Here is a 16,267-nt window from a genome sequence, read left to right on the forward strand (position 1 = left end):
GGATCATCTTCACAACACCTGGTGAGGTAACTCTGTTGCAAACAGAAGTTAAATAACTCACTCAAGGTCACTCAGGAGTAGCTGAGGACAAGGCCACTGTTTTCTGCTTTCTTATTCCACTTTGAGGAACAAGTGTGAAACAGGTGAGGCCCATAAACAAAAAGAAGTCGGTCAGGCAATGACGGAAAATACCAGAAAATCAGGCAACAATAGGATCTTAGAAGACACAGCTTTGACAGTTGAAGGACAGCAAAAAAGTACCAAAAAAGAAAAAAAAAAAAAAAAAAAAAAAGAAAGAAAAAAAAAAAAACAAAACAAAAAACAGCAGCAGCAACAACAACAACCAAAACCCCAGCTCCTGGGATAAAAGAATTACAGACCTCATGGGGCAGAGCTCTTTTTTGTTTGTTTTCTTCTTTTTTGTTTTTCAAGACAGGGTTATCTTCATCTAGCATGGGCTATCCTGGAACTAGCTCTGTAGACTAAGCTGGCCTCAAACTCACAGAGACCCGCTTGCCTCTGCCTCAGGAGAACTGAGGTTAAAGGTGAGCATCACCACCACCCGGCAGGAGGTTTTTATTTTTTAATATAGGGAAACTGAGATGTTTGAGAAAAATCCCATTTTTATTTTATATTGCTTGCTTCTTCTGTGTTTTATAACAAGTATTAGAAGATGTAGGAATTCAAGGTTGATTTTTTTAAAATACTTTAAAATACTCTAAATTCCAGAATTTCTTGGCACTGAGGAGGGAATTAAATAGAATTTTTAAAGGCGATATGGTAGGTATAGGTTATCCAATATTATGACAGTTCTTTTACCGTATTTAATACGGACTTATTATGCTTAGAAGCGGGGCCTTTTTATGGTACAATGGAGATGTAGTTTTTTTAAGGATATTTTTTCACATTTAGAAAATGCTTTACTGAGAAATGTACATGCCTCCTTTTCATTTTTAATATTTTTGTGTTTTCCCACTTCTAATAACTATTCAAGAAGGTCTTTGATCTCCCAGAGCTCTGTTGCCTACACACACACACACACACACACACACACACACACACACACACACTACATCACATTACACACACATACATGAATGCACACACAAGCACTCACACACACTCACACTCACACAGTGTGTACTGTGTGTGCCTGTTTCCCTCTGGTGGTAGAAAAGGAAGGTTTTGTGTTGAAGCTAATGAGAAAAGGTACTTGGATTTGAGCTGACTTAAGAACTTAGGAAGCTGGAGATAAAATGAACCAAAAAGTAGATTTGCAGCAAGGACAGAGAGCATGGTGTGGTCAAGATTCAGATTAGGAATCAGGAAACAAAGTTCCATCTTGGCTAAAATGCACCTTTGGTGTCTGGTTTAGATACAGCTACTTTATATGTAAGTGAAGAAATTACCTGAATTCTAATAACAAATTCACTGAAATTTGATATTGATCATGACTCAATAGTACAGTGATATTTATTTCACTCAGTGTTTTCTATATAATGAGCACATATTACTTCTATAGTGAGCACATACCACTTTTATAACTAAAACAAAAAGATTAATTTATACTTTCTGAGGCTTTCTTGCATATCAGTTATGATTAGTTGTACATTTTCTTCATAAAATACTAATTAAACATTAAGAGTAAAACAAAGTTGCAATAATAAATTTGAAAGAGGTTTGTTGATACAGAGAGCAGAAGGTGAAGAGGGCCAGAAAGTGCAGCTCCAGTACCTTCCAGAGCTTGAGGCCCCGTGACCCCGCCCAGTAGGCTTTCATTCACCATGGCTGAGCTGATCCACAGGAAGCTGCAGGGAGAAGTGAAGAAACATCAACAGCTTCAGGAAATCCATGCCAGGAAGGCAGAAGCTTGAGGCACAGCTAACACAGTATTATTACCATGAAGGAGGAGCTGGCCATGTTGGATGGATCCAACGTGGTCTTTAAGCTTCTGGGACCCGTGCTTGTCAAGCAAGAGCTGGGGGAGGCTCTGACCAGGATGGGGAAGAGGCTAGACTGTATCACAGTGGAAATTAAGTGCTTTGTAACCTAGTGTGGCAGTCAGAGCAACAGAGAAAAACTCTTGCTCAACTGCAGCAGGAGTTCCAGAGGGCCCAGGCAGCAAAGGCTCCTGGGAAGGCCTGACCTCATGGAAGGAGGAGGGGAGAGAGTGATGAGGCTAACCCTGAGCCAGTAAAACAAACAAAAAAAGAAAAAAGGAAGGAAGGAAGGAAGGAAGGAAGGAAGGAAGGAAGGAAGGAAATTTAATATGTCACCCTATTGTATGGGTCAGCAGCATTCTTTTACTGAAGAAAATGGGTAATGGTTCAGCATTTTTGATTTTGTACTTAAATTGATTCTGATATTCTGCCTCTGAGGAAATCTAAGGCATTTGTGAAGGCATCTTAGGACCTTTGTTTATGTGCAGAGGATCATGACCTGGGACAATACTATGGCTAAAAGGGAGATGATTCTTACAGCTTCTGCTCTTACATTGGTTGCTTCTGGATTGTCTGATCTGCTGCTGTCTTTAAAGCAACAACAGATAGCGGAGGATTAGCCACGTGAACAGCATCACATATGGAGAGGACACCTACAACCAAAACAGTAAAGCATTTCCAGGGTTACCAACCTCGAAGGATGCCTTTAGATTGCATTGGATTTAGGAAGCCCAGGACTTGAGCTTCCTCGGGGGTTATTTTCTGAGGTTTACTTGATCCTTCTTCAATTCTTTTCCCCTTTCTATCTGCATCCTTTCCTTTTGATGGATACGATGACTAATTGCTGAGATGTGGCGGGCTCAGCATCTCATTTCTTGTGGTCACGAGATGTGCTTTATATTCTCCTCGGCATTAAGATACATTTGTCCTTTGGGGTAATAATAATAATAATGCAATCCTAAGAAGTAGTCATAGTAGAAAACATTAATGTTTTGGCTAATTTAAAATAGCAGATGAAAAATAGCTACACTATAATTGTCGGTTTATGAGGCTATAAGGTATCATTACAGGAGTTTAGTTGTTTCTTCTCAGTACCAATTACTTTAGACATGTCTAATTTGTTTTTCTCTTTTATGTCCTCAGGATTGCCTTTAAAGCACCTGTGAGCTGGCAAGGAGTGATGACTGTGTCTCAGCTCCCGGAAGGACAGATCATCTGAGCTAAAGCTGAGTGTCAGGTGAGGTGAGGTGGGAATTGGAGTTGCAGGAATCCCTTTTGTACAGCTTCAAAAACAGCCTCTTCTTACAAGCAGTTGACCAACTCAAACAAGACTATAACAATGGCAAGTTAAATATATTCTTTCACCAATCATGCGCTTATACTGAGATGGTGATAGGAGATTTTGGAAATAATCTCTCACCGAAATGAACCACATTAAGTTGGTTTCTCTTTATATTAGATGGTGCTATGGCCCCAGGTAAAAACCTATCACCTTTTCTCTTTCCAGACTGCCTATGCTTTTTAAAGGTCAATCATATGATGATTCTTCTGATTTCTCTTGTTCATGGGTTGCAGAGACTGTCCAGCTCCCCAAGGTCTCACAGACTATACTAGCATGTAAAAATGTCGTGCCATAAGCATGCCAGAAACACCCTAAATGTACCACATGATCTAATTGGCTAGGGTCTTCATATAGTCAAAAGTATCAAATGCTTCTAATTCTATCCCAGGCATATGTTTATTTTTAAGACAGTTTGGCTATATAAAACATAAGTCACAGGTGTAAATGGACACTAAACACACACAACAGTGGTAACCATTTTAGAGGTGCACTTAGATTACTGTTCTGAACATCTCTCTGATAAACTTCCTTTCATACAAATGTCCACATTAACTCCAAGAGAAAATACTCATCAAAAATTATGACTTATGTTAGCTCTCAAGTCAAGAAAGTCACTCTACCAGAATCCAATGATTGTGAAATTATAGACAGTGTGACCAACTTTTAGGAAGAATAAGGACAGGATTGTGAAGCTTTACGGTATATCTTCCTAGGTGGTGGGAATCAAATATCAGAAAATAGGAATCTGTCTGTGCTGTGTAAGGAGGTCTCAGATGACAATTCCTTCCAAAGACAGGACTTGACCTCAGTAATATGGCATGAATATTCCAAATTTGGATTTAAAAAATTAAATATAGTTTTTCCATTTCCAATAGTAACTATGCCTCTAAATGTACCTATATTTGTAGCTTATTAAAGATATCTCTACAACAGAGTAATTACAGCTATCAAACAAAACATTCATCTCATTTCTCCCTTTAAAAAAAAACAGCTAACAAATAACTAGGCATTGGTGTGCACAACCTGGGCAACAAGGAAGCCACCAGCAAGCAAGCAAGCCCCCACACGTCACACTTGTGAAGGCATGTATGCATGTACACCAGGTATACAGTAAAAGTTAAGTTCACATATTAAATTAACACCTAAAGAGCTTTTAAATGCCATGTGTCATAAAAGGATAAGACTAAATTGATTTGAGCAGATATTTCACATTTTGGGGAGTTCGTATCAACAAAGCAAGGCATCATCATGAAATAACTTGTTTTATCATTCTAGTACATACTAAGCTAGGAATTTATTAAGATAGGAAATTGTAGTTTACAGGATGGGAGATTTTCCTAGTGACACTGGAACAGTTCCACAGAAGGCAGGATGGGTGTTACCCTCACAGTTTCCTACTTATTAGAGTAGAGAAAATTTGAAAAGTTTGCAAAATCTGACACCCCCACACAAATTATGCTTTCTATGTTGCATGTTATTGAGTGTTATATCCATGTATGCTATGAAAGGAAGTGAAGCATCTCCTCATGAACTGATAACTAACCAGTGGCATCACTGCTACCTGTGCTGGGTGCTTAACTTAGTGGGTTCATTTGTTGACTTTTGGTTTTCAGGGCTATATAATTTTTGGTTATCAGGGATTTATATGTCCCTGATATATATAATATACAATCAATTTGTTATTTAATTATAATGACATATTTCATATTATAATTAAGTAATACAATTATATATATTAATTGTTTTGTGTGTGTGTGTGTGTTGGCGCTTTTGCTGCATATATGTCTGAATCACATGCATGTCTTGTGCCCCTGGAGGCCAGAAGACGGCATTGGGTCGCCTGGAGTGAGAGTTACAGATGGTTTTGAGCTGCTGGGGGTCAGTGCTTTTGACTGCTGAGCCATCCATCCATGCAGACCTATTCTCTCTACGCTTTTAAAGATTGTGTTCCAAACGGCAGGTCTTGCTGCTTATTGAATGCTGAAGATTTGAGGATCATGACTATTAGGAATTAAGTAGTATTCCCTAAAATTCTGTATTGTGATGTCACAACCACCAGCACCTCAGAATGTAACCTTATTTGAAATTATATAAGAATAGGCCTCACCACTCTGTGCCCCCAGATCAAGTCCCCCAGTCTCATCCCCAGCTGCATAGCACACCTACCCTTGACAGCCTTCTCTGCCCCCATGTTCTGTGGATTCCACAGATCTTTCCTTCTAACTTTCCTCTGACAAAAATCTAACACTTTTTCATGCTAAAAGTTCTGGAGATATTGAGGATATAGCAGACATACCTCAACATAAAAAAAAGGCAACGTACAGCAATCTAGTGGCCAGTACCAAATTAAATGAATAGAAACTCGAAGCAATTCCACAAAACTCAGGAACAAGACAAAGTTGTCCACTCTTTCCATACCTATGCAGTATAGTACTTGAAGTTTTTAGCTAGAGCAATAAGACATCTATAGGAGATCAAGGGAATACAAACTGTAAAGGGAAAAGTCAAACGAGCACTATTTGCAGATGATATGCTAGTATATATAACTGACACTGAAAATGCCACCAGGAAAGTCCTACAGCTGATAAACATCTCCAGCGAAGTGGTTAGATACAAAATTAGAAGAAAAAAAATCAGATAAATGGGACTTGCCATAGAGCTGTGGCCAGGGCATCCTGAATCTGAGTGGCAGAAGACCAGAGACTGTGGTAACCCGATGGCTGACACCGACATCGGTGTTTCCCAGACGAGAGTAAACATCCGGGGAGTAGCCTCCCTCCCCCTGCAGCTGTCTCCTGTGTCAAGTTTCCCCACAAGGTCCTGGACTCCTTCGAGCCTGGATTCTGTCTTTACTAGCGCAGGTTCGCAGTTCCAGGGGCCGCTCCACTCCAGCAATCAGACCTCAGATTCTCCCAGCTTTCCCCAGGGCAGCTTCTAGATAACAGCGGTCAGCATCCCAACCCGAATCCACAGTGCTACTGGTTCCCCTGTGGATACCAGCTGGACAATACGAGCACACAGGGTATGGGTCCAAGATGGTAGAGCCCAGTCGAATCCAAGTGCTGGGAACACAGTGCTTGCTTGGCTACCAAATGACTACATGGCTCAATCCAAATCCAAATCCATAAAGCCAGCATCCGTTGGCTGCGTGGCTGACTCCATAATGCCGAAACCCACTCCTGAGCTGCCTGGTCCACCTAGGAAACAGCTTGCACAGAGGTGAGCTGTAGGCAGAACTCAAGCCCCATTGTCTGCCATCAGGAGGTGCCCAGTGGGGAGCCCTCTCAACAATCTGCTTGGAGCCCTCACTGCCTGCCTACTCATGATCTATCTGAGCACCAGAGACCACCAGGCTTGCTACCACCAAAGACAATCAGATGGCTAGAGGTCAGCATAAGCACACAAACAACAAAACCCAGGACCATATCGTTTTTTGCTGTTTTGTTGTTTCGGGCGTTGTGTGCATTTGTGGAGGTGATGTGGCCTGCCTTCTGGGACGCAGATGAAAGGGTATCCACAACTCTGAGAGCTGGGATTCCAGCCCTGAAGAGGGACAGTGTCCCATGGGTATCCTAAGCCATGGGAGCCCAGGAGCCTCACAGCTGAGAAAACGCCTCCTCAACAGAGACAACACAGCTCCCAGGGAAGGGTTGCCCTAAACCCTGAGGAACTGAGGAGCCTTGGAGTCTGAGCCTTGCTCCTTCTTTTCTCTTCCTCCTCCTCCTCCTCCACCTCCTCCTCCTCTTCCTCCTCCTCTTCCCCCTCCTTCTTAGAGCAAGAGATTTTTTTTTTTAATTTTAATACTCTCCCTTTTCCTTTTAATTAGTTTGGCTAATGATTTTCTCAAAGAACCAGGTCTTGGTTTCATTGGCTCTGTGCATTGTTCTCTTTGCTTCTAATTTACTGATTTCAGCCCTGAGTTTGATAATTTTCTGTCATCTACTCCTCTTTGGTGTGTGTCCTTTTTGTTTCAGCTTTCAGATGTGCTCTTAAGTTGCTACTATGAGATCTTTCCGATTTGTTTATGCAGGAACTCACTCCTCTTAGCACTGCTTTCATTATGTCCTTTACATTTGGGTGTGTTGTGTCTTCGTTTTCATTGAATTCTAGAAAGTCTTTAATTTCTTCGTTTTGTCCTTGACTTATATGGTCATTGAGTAGAGAATTGTTCAGTTTCCATAAGTTTGTAGGCTCTCTGTTGTTTCTGATGTTGTTGAGTTCTGGTTTTAATCCATGGTGTCAGATAAGATGCAAGGGAATAAGCAACCCAACATCTGAAAAAACAAAAACAAAACAAAACAAACAAATAGCATGAACAACAAAGCATCTTTTTTGTATCTGGTGAGGTTTGCTTTGTGACTGAGTATATGTCATTCATTTTGGAGAAGGCTCCATGAGGTGCTGAGAAGAAGTTATGTTCTTTTGTGTTTGGTTGAAATATTCTGTAGATATAAGTTAGGTCCACTTGATTCATGACATCTATTAGTTTCATTATTTCTCTGTTTAGTTTCTATCTTGATGATCTGTCCATTGGTGAGAGCTGAAGTCTCCCACTATTATGTGTTGGGCTCGATATGTGATTTAAACTTAGGTAAAGTTTCCTTTCAATTGTGTGTACTCTTGTATTTGAGACATAGATGTTCAGAATTGAGAGGTCTCTTGGTGTATGTTTTCTTTGATGAGTATGAAGTGTCCTTCCCCATCTCTTTTGATTAATTTTGGTTGAAAGTCGATTTTATGGTGGGGTGGCACAGCCACGTGGGGGCCACCAGGTTCAAAAGATGAGGTCCTCAATGCATTCTGAGGAGGATGATTGTGTTCCAGAGCTACAAAGAAATGTTCACCCCTGAGAACAGCCTGATTGGGAGGAAACACTTAGCACAATGCATTATAAATACCCAAGCAGAAATCATCCAAGATGGTGTTGATCACACACTGTGTCTGATCCACAAAACAGCAGTGACTGCACAGCCACCAAAGGACCATACTGAGAACTCCAAAACACAGTGCTGGGGTTTCCCAGAAAGAAGGGAATCCTGGCATGTAGATTGTCCATGGCCTCCCGCCGCAGGACCATGGAACCATGCTCCAGTGAGCTCCCAGGGACCCCAGGCCACCTCTGCTGCCACTGCTGCTGCTTTTCTTGTTGCAGCCCAATATGGTGCAGGCCAAGGAGATGGCATTTGAGGAGCAGGTGCTGTTCAAGTTGAGATGAGTGAGGACTGCACTGCCCACACCACAGGCCTCATGGACCTCTTCTCACAGGCCTGGGACATGCTCAGTGCTGAGAGCTCTAATGTGCAGAGGTGAATAGTAGGGGCAGCACCAAGGTGGGGGCCCATGGCGGATGGAGCACGTGATGGAAATAGAAACTCTGGAGGTGCAAATCAACAGAGCCACAAGTTCCTCGGGACAAGAAGCTGAGCTGGGCCAACGTCAGTGGCTTCAATGAAGACTTTGAGGGGCTTCCACTTGCCACCAACTTGATGGCCCACAAGATCCAGTACCCGCAGGAGTAGGAGGCCATCCAGGCCTTGATGGCCAGTGGCAATCCAAAGAATTGAGTGGGAGCAGGAGAGCTGACCCTGAGGACACAATAACAGGAGAGCTGGACCTGAGGATGTGGGAGCAGGTGAGCCAGCCCTGAGGACATGGGAGCTGGAGAGCTGGCTCTGCCCTGAGGACACGAGAGCAGGAGAGCTAGCCCTGCCCTGATGACATGGGATCGGGCCCTGATCCAGGGTTCTGAGTCAACCTCACCCCAACATCTACCCCATGTATGACCCTCTGGAACACTTGAAGAAGTTGGACCTTCAAATTCAAAGATTAAGAATCTCCTTGACACACGGCAACAATGGGATATCACACAGCAGTCCCAGTGAGGATCCGGTAACAATACTGTAGGCCTCAAACCAGACCCATGACTCATAGCAATGAACGTTTGAAAGTAAACATATGTGGCCAAAAGGCTATACTGCGTGATACACTACAGCTTCTGTGACAAGATTTTTTGTTTGTTTGTTTTATTTTACTAGGGGGAGGAGAAGAATTTTGGTGCATGACGTATAAATCATAGATATTCAGTAAAAGTAAAAAAAAATAAATAAATAAGAAGAAAGTCTATTTTATTAGATACTAAAATGATGACTTCAGCTTGTTTTTGGAATCTGTTTGGTTGGAAAACTTTTCTAGCCCTTTACTCTGAGATAATGTCTATCTTTATTGCTGAGGTATGTTTCTTGTAGGCAGCAGAATTATGGGTCCTATTTTCACATCCATTCTGTTAGTCCATGCCTCTTTGTTGGGAAATTGAGGCCATTGATGTTGAGAGATATAATAAGCAGTGGTTGGTAATTCACGTTACTGTTGGTGGTGGTAGAGTGTGTGGGTGGGGAGGTTGTTTTTGTTTTGTTTTGTTTTGTTTTTGCTTTTTGTTTTTATTTTTTAAGATGTTGGGTTACTTATTTCCTGTGTTTCTCTCTGAAAACTGACAATGGTGTCCCATTGCAAAGGACAACAGGTACACAACTCACTGAACCGGTGAAATCAATCTGGTGCCTATATGGAGCCTTCACCCCTAATTCTAGTTTCTTTGGTGTAGGAAGATACTCTGCAGGCTACAAAAGGAGAAACATAGAAACCAACCCAACTGCAAAACCTCTGACCTACAACCTTTCCTGCTTAAAAAATATGCTAGGAGAATGGTGGCACAGAACTTGTCTGAGTAACCAACCAACCAGTGTCTGATTTAACTTAAGGTCCATTCCACGACATGGAATCCATACCTGACACTGCTTGGGTAACCAAGAGCAAGAGACTAGATAGCTCAGGGACTTAGGATAAAACCAGACATGACTGGTCTAAGAAAAAAAATTATCAGGAAAATGATTCCTAATGATATTCTATTATACTCATCCAGTTTTTATCAGAGACGCTTTCTCCAGCAGCAGACGGGAACAGATGCAGAGACCCATAGCCAGACGTTTTCTGGAGAGAGTTTGAATGAGCGGTCCCTACCAAATCCCTCCCCACAGAGCTCAGGGAACCCTGTAGAAGAGGAAGCAGGAAGATTGTAAGAGCCAGAGGACGTGGAGCACAACCAGGCAAATAAAGCCCTGTGAAGCAAGTAAGCAAGGCACAGATGAGCTCACACAGACTGAAGCAGCAAGCACATGGCCTACATGAACCTGCACCAGTTCACCTGCACACATACTGTAGCTATTAGAACAGTATTATTATGGGACTCTTGGCTGTGAGAACAACAGGTCTCTGACTCCTGTGCCTCCTTGTGTGGTTATTTTCCTCTTGTTGGGTTGCCTTGTCCAACTTCAATATAATCGTTTGTGCGTCATCTTGTTATTTTTTATTTTGTTATGTTTGGTTGTTATGTCTTTTAAGCCTGTTCATTTCTGACGAGAGACATAAAGAGAGTGGATCTGGAGTGGTGGGGAGGAACTGAGTGGAGTGGAGCATGGGGAAAACAATTAGGATATATCGTGTGAGAAAAGAATCAATTTTCAATAAAAGATAATGTCGTATTAAAAATATAGGTACAACTAAAAGAAGGAAGGCTCCTAATTCAGTGGTACTGTTATACTCATTTAAAAAGAAAAAATTAGACAGAGATATGAGCAAAGAGGAAGAAAAAAGAGGGTCAACATCAACATCTCCCACCATCACATATGAACAGAGCAGGATGGAGCTCCCTGACAACCAGCTGAGAAGCCAAGCCTCATCTCGACTTTGACCTCTAGTGTTCAGAGCCAGCATAATATATTTCTATTGTCCTAACCCACCTTGTGGTTCTTGGTAAAATTAGCCTAAGAAAACTAATGCAGAACTGAGTCACAGTTAGGCCTGTTTCTTCAGGGAGAAGTAACTCTTGGCTTCTCCCAGGGATTGCTGTGATTTAGGATGAAACACAATCACAATGAAATTCATTCATTCATTTTTGCTATTCTCCTTTCCAGAAATACATTGTAATGAAAACTCACCGGTAACCACGCACAGTAATCGCAGAACTCAGGGAAGCAGAGGCAGGTGGATCTCTGTAAGTTCGAGGCCAACCTGGTCTACAAAGTGAGTCCAGGACAGCCAAGGCTACAACACATAAACTCTGTCTGAAAAAAGAAAAGAAAAGAAAAAAGCCAACAACACAACAATAAAATTCTTTGGAATAATCAGATTTTGGTTATGCTTAATCTATACTTAGTATTAAATACCAGATGTATTTAAAATATCAGAAAGAACATTAACTATATACACGTAAGTATTTGTTTCTGTGCTTGTGATTGTATGAAAGTATACGACCTATATACTGGTGTGGGGGAGACAGAAGAGGGTGTGAGATCCCCTGGAACTGGAGTTATAGTTGGATGTGAGTCACAAGCATAGTTGTGGGGTATCAAACTCATGTCCTAACCACAGCCATCTCTCCTGTGCCTTAAAGTTAACATTTAGTAATTTATTAAAAAGACAAGGTATGATGACTGATGCCTATAGTACCAGTGCTGGGGAGCTGAAGCAGAAGGATTGCTGTAAGTTCAAGGACAACCAAAGCTATTTAGAAAATATCAGGCCAATCTGAGTTAGAGTGAGATATCTGCTTAAAACAAACAAACAAGAAAAGCCACTACAACAATAACAACAAAGAGAGTTGCGGTGATTCCTGTGAATATGTGACAGCCTGCTTCTCCCATTATGCATATAGCTTTAGTCACTTTCAATTTGAATATCAAGTGTTTACATATTAAGGTACCTGACTTTGAGAACAGTAACAGTACTTCTAAAAAGTCTCAGGCCAGTGAAAGAACTTGTCTCGAATTAAGTGTAGGGAAATATATACTATTTGATCATATTGTAGTTTATACTTTGAAAGCAGTAACATGGTAGTGTGGGCACAGGACTGCACATAACTTGTATGTCATAATGCTCAGTCAAGTTTATACTGTACCTATTCTTTGTAGATGACAGGCAGACCACAAGTTGCAAACTCATTTGCTCACAGTTTTTCTCACAGTTTTTCCAGGAGGAAGAGGAGGGGGAGGAGGAGAACAAGGACAAGAAGAACAAGAAGGTGATTCCTGAGGAGCACCTTCCAAGCCAACCACCATGGCACAGATAGACATGTGGACACACGCTTTTATCCTCCATAAGCCTGAGTCACCCAAAGAGGCTAGGACAAGATGGACTACAGGATGCGAGGGAGTTACTACCAGAGCTGATCTAAAAAAACGCACAATTTTGCCACCTGCAACAAACATCTCTCCATAAATTGCCTAACTGTAAAGCATAAAGAATAGCCAAAATAAAGAATAAACTTTTTTGTTTTTTGAGACAGGGTTTCTCTGTGCAACAGCCCTGGCTGTCCTGGACTCACTTTGTAGACCAGGCTGGCCTGAAACTCACAGAGATCCGCCTGCCTCTGCCTCCTGTACTAATGGGCATGTGCCACCATGCCCGGTGCTAAGAATAAAATTTTGATTGAAAACCTTACTCACATGCTAGCCATTTCTATTACCAGGGTATATTAACTGTCTGATTTATTGCCTCCTTAATAGCCTTTCAGTCCAGAAAAAAAAATGAAGGAAATGATTTTAATTATCTCCATGAAAAGTAAAACCTTTAATAACCATCCTAACAAAGACAAGAGGAGGAAAGCAACGGCGAGTCATGCCGGTGCGGAGGCAGCCATCACCTGCTTGGGCTGAGGCTTTCTAGGGGTCAGAACAGCAGCTGAGCATCCCCAGCACAGACAGAGGAGGAGAGAAAAGCAGAAGCTTGAAGCCCCTAAAATGGGAGTCGGGAGCTGCTGGGCTCTGAATTTTATCATCAACATCACTCTTTTCCTGAGTTAGTAAAAATTCCAACATGACATGCTCACAGTTAAAATGTAAGATCCAAAACACATTGCAAGGCTGTGGAACCTTGTGTCAGCACCTCACTGCTCCTTCTGGGGAAGGCAGTACAGATAACTCTTATGCATCTGTAACGTTCCTTTAACTGGGCTATGGGTCATCAGTTAAAAGAAGCTGGGCACAGAGAGGACAGGAGATGGGACACCCCATTGCGGTCAGGGAGTCTCAGTTAGGGGCCAGAAGAAAAGAGAAGGAGGAAGGATCTCGCCATGAGGACAGATGGAACAGAAACAGCTAAGGTGAGACTAAGATGGCAAATAACATGGGCACATGGCTGGGAATTAGCCAGGCTAATATAAATGGATTAAAGTAGATTAATATGTGCTCATCTGCAGTGCTTCAAAGCTTTTGAATGAATCTAATAGGTCTCTGTGTCATTATTTGGGAACTAAAACAGGCAACAAAAACTATTTATTTTTAAAATAGTTTTTAAATTCAAAAAGGGTTAAAAAAAAAAAAAACCTATTTATTATTTTATATTCTATCTCCACGCCCACCCCAGACCTAGATGTTAGGTTCTAACTCTGATAGCCTTTGTGTGGTCACTTGTCTTTTAAAAATATTTGCAGTAAAGGATTTTTAAGGTAAAGGGGGGAGGAGGAGGAGAAAGAAGAAGAAGAAGAAGAAGAAGAAGAAGAAGAAGAAGAAGAAGAAGAAGAAGAAGAAGAAGAAAAGAAAAGAAAAGAGAAAAGAAGGAGAAGGAGAAGAAACATAGTATACCCTCAGATTCAGTATTAAGTTCAAGACCAATTTGAGTTTAACTCTGTTCAGATAAATCTGAAGAGATCTTTTTGCTTGCACATGAGCTTACACACCCAGAGCCAGCAGGAAACAGCCATACTCCATGAAATAAACCAGGGCCATCAGGATGCCCAGAAGTCTTTCCACTCCTGACAAAAATAACTCTAAAAGACAAACTAGTCATAATTAGTTATGTTAAATCAGTTCCCCCAAATATATGTTTCCTTATGCTTAAAGACTCTTGAAAATAATTCAGTTCTTATACAAGTGTGGGCTCCTTCAATAAATAATAGTGGGGTGACTCCTGGGTGCACCCCAGATAAGGTGCACGCCCAGGAGTGGGGACTAAGTGACGTAATGAACCCACAATCTACTACAGTTGTTCCTAGTTTCCAGCACATGTCTTCAAACAGAGCCAAGGATTAGCCACTCATTTCTCAGGGTCCACACAGTTAAAGGTGGCCATGTAACATCTAAGACACCTGCTGGATGAACTGAGGAGTTTTGCTTGGCACCCCACACAACCCCAGCTCCCCACTTTTTGCACTGGACACTGTGATATTATTTTGTGCCACCTAATGGGAAAGAAGAAGAGGAAAATCCTGAAGAGTGTCATCAACTGTCACCTCTCACAATTTATGTCAAGTAGAAAAAACAAGGCCCTATTGTTTCCTTTCTATCTAAATCAAAATTTTATTGCTACCAAATCAAAAGCATTTTAAACTGTTAAAACTTGAATTAAACACAGGATAAGGGTGAAGTTTGGTTGGCAGTGTGCTTACTTAGCATAAGCACAGCCATGCAAACGGGGTGTGGTTTGTCATGCTTGTACTCTCCGTACTTAGGTGGTAGACATGGGGAAAACAGGAGGACCATGCAGTTAACGATTATGTTCAAGGCCAGCCTGGGAGATATGAGACCCTGTATCTAAGAGAAACTAATAAAAACTTAACTGGATAATGTGGGGATTTTTTTTCCTATATCATTCTCTACCTTGTTTTTCTTTTTTACTGTTAATTTTCAAATTTTTAAATGCATGGATGCTTTGTCCGCATGTATGTCTGTGCACCATGTGTGTGTCTGGTGCCACAGAGGCCAGAAGATGATGTTGCATCCACTGGGATTGGAGTTACTGACAGTTGTGAGCCACCATGCGGGTGCTGAGACTCAAACCCAGGTCTTCTAGAAGATCAGCCCGCGCTCTTCACTGCTGAGCTGCCTCTCCAGCCTCATCTCCGCTTTGCTTTTTGAGTGTCTCTCTCTGAACCCAGGGCTCACTGGTTTGCTACAACTGTTACCCAACAAGTACTTAGCATCCTATCTTTGCTTGCCAGGCAGAGAAAGGGATTACAGGCGTGTGCTCCAGATCCAGCCTGTTACCTGGGTGCTGGGAATCAGAGCTTGGTTCTCAAACAGAACTTTACCAATCAAAACATTCCCAGTCCTTAAAAGCATTTTAAGGTACACAAATAACCAGTGAGGCTGAAAGATGGGAATGACATGAAGTAGGAAAATTAGGAAAGATCTGAGGAAGAGAGAGCTCTTGTGATGGGCACAGCAGGCTGTTACAGCAGCAAGGTGAGTTTCAGGTAAGGACTTCTATAAAGAAAAAGGAAAAAGTATTTTTAAAAGACCACCTGCCCACAAAGTCATTTTGCTTGAAGAATTTTTAGAAACTGATTTATTTTCTTTTTAATGCTACCAAATATTAACATCCACCACAAAGTAATATTTAGTTTGTTAGTGTAAGGTGGGTGTACATATAATAAAGACTTTGCAAGTTTCAACTTGACATGAAATTATATTTTAAATGCTGCTTGAGTAATATACTCATTAAAGTTCACATTGTATATCGTTCTTCATTGTTTTTAACATTGAAAACAAAAACATCCTAGGTCTCATTTAATCCTGACAAATTATTATTTATTAAAAATACTTAATGATTCACCATGGCCCTCACAAACCTTATTATTATCTGCATATATCTAAGAATAAATATAATAATTAGCTCCTTGCTTCTGCATAGATATGGCATCAAAATTATAGGATTGCACAGGCTTAAGGTCAAAAAAGTAAACAGAGCTCCAATCCCAACAACCCAAGACAAAGCTGTTGATTCAAAGCAGAAGCTTGATAGCAACAGTGGAGGCCAAGGCTCAGCTCTGGACACGCATTGGCACTGTGTGGTTCAGGATGGGGTTACTCAGCATGAGGAAGTCAGGTGAGAGATGCTGATGAGAGGCCAGGACTGTGGTAAAGGAGACTGCAGATCCGAGCTGTGGCTAACGCTGAGTAGTTGGTGTTACCGGAGGAAGATTGGTTCCCGT

The 16,267-nt window shown here is 41.5% G+C and overlaps 1 pseudogene; it reads left to right on the forward strand.

Annotated features, from left to right (window-relative positions):
• The first annotated feature begins 1,784 nt into the window (after window positions 1-1,784).
• On the forward strand, window positions 1,785-2,145 carry LOC127196133 (prefoldin subunit 6-like; annotated as a pseudogene).
• The last annotated feature ends 14,122 nt before the right edge of the window (window positions 2,146-16,267 follow it).

Source organism: Acomys russatus, chromosome 12 (assembly GCF_903995435.1).
Source record: "Acomys russatus chromosome 12, mAcoRus1.1, whole genome shotgun sequence".
NCBI classification, from domain to species: Eukaryota; Metazoa; Chordata; class Mammalia; order Rodentia; family Muridae; genus Acomys; species Acomys russatus.